This window comes from Papilio polytes, unplaced genomic scaffold (assembly GCF_000836215.1).
Source record: "Papilio polytes unplaced genomic scaffold, Ppol_1.0 DF821153.1, whole genome shotgun sequence".
NCBI lineage: Eukaryota > Metazoa > Arthropoda > Insecta > Lepidoptera > Papilionidae > Papilio > Papilio polytes.
In genome coordinates this window covers 1-1,018 of record NW_013528051.1, presented here as the reverse complement: position 1 = coordinate 1,018, position 1,018 = coordinate 1, and the positions used below count along the sequence as shown (strand labels likewise).

At 42.2% G+C, this 1,018-nt stretch overlaps 1 long non-coding RNA gene across 1 annotated transcript; it reads left to right on the top strand.

Moving 5' to 3' along the window:
- The first annotated feature begins 63 nt into the window (after nucleotides 1-63).
- On the top strand, nucleotides 64-1,012 carry LOC106109576. The gene is made up of 3 exons (XR_001226018.1): nucleotides 64-147; nucleotides 375-536; nucleotides 917-1,012. It is a non-coding gene; the product is annotated as an uncharacterized LOC106109576 (long non-coding RNA).
- Nucleotides 1,013-1,018: the final 6 nt, after the last annotated feature.

The following is a 1,018-nucleotide window of genomic DNA, read 5'->3' as shown; positions in this document are numbered from 1 at the left end:
AATTATCTAATGTTATTGTTTTGCAAACAGAAAAGAATGACTAAAATAGATATTTAATTTTTACAGCCTGAGCCAGAAGAATCTAAACCGAAGAATGATGAAGATACCTGGTACACTGTTGGCATTGTCAAAGGCACTACATTTACGGTAAGAATTTGTTATTACTAAAAATAATTTGTATAGCTTATGATAATACCTACACATGTATAACAGTAGAGCTGGCCTCGTTGCTGGTTTCGGCTCTCTTGCGCCAGATAACAGTTGAAAGTAACACTCAAAATTAGGACATCATCATCCTTTATTGATCCATAGTTTGACAACGTAATGTGAACCAAGCATAAAGGTTTAAAATTAATTATTTATCGATATTGTAGGTGCAAAACTACATATCTGACCCGAACGTGGAGCTGTCCAACCTGTCGCTGGACAGCCTGCCGGAGCTGGGCGCGCTGCCCACCTCGCCGCTGGAGCACGGCACCGCCTACAAGTTCCGCATCGCCGCCATCAACTCCTGCGGCCGCGGCGAGTTCAGCGAGGTCTGGACACTGCCCACTGCCCACTGCCCTTTATTTATAACAGACTATATACGTAACATCATCTCAAGTGATAAATCCACGCCTAAACGCATAAAAGTATTAAAAAAATATCTATCAGATGGTATACGGAACGTAGTGTATTACATTCGTTTCAGTATTCTTCCGATAGTGTTTTTTTCCGTTTTACTTGTTATCATTAAATACTAGCTTTTCTCCGCGTCTCTGTCTACACGGATAAAAATACACATTAGGTAATTGTACGTGTTTTCGAAGACTGGTTAAGATTTCTCTGAAATTGATTTTTTTCAGCCAGACTGTTCTAGAGATTCATGTAAAATTTCACATTTCTAGTATTAATAAGATAATTTATTTGCGTGCAGGAGTCTGCGTTCAAGACGTGCCTGCCGGGGTTCCCCGGCGCGCCCTCCGCCATCAAGATCTCCAAGTCGCAGGAGGGCGCGCACCTCTCGTGGGAGCCGCCG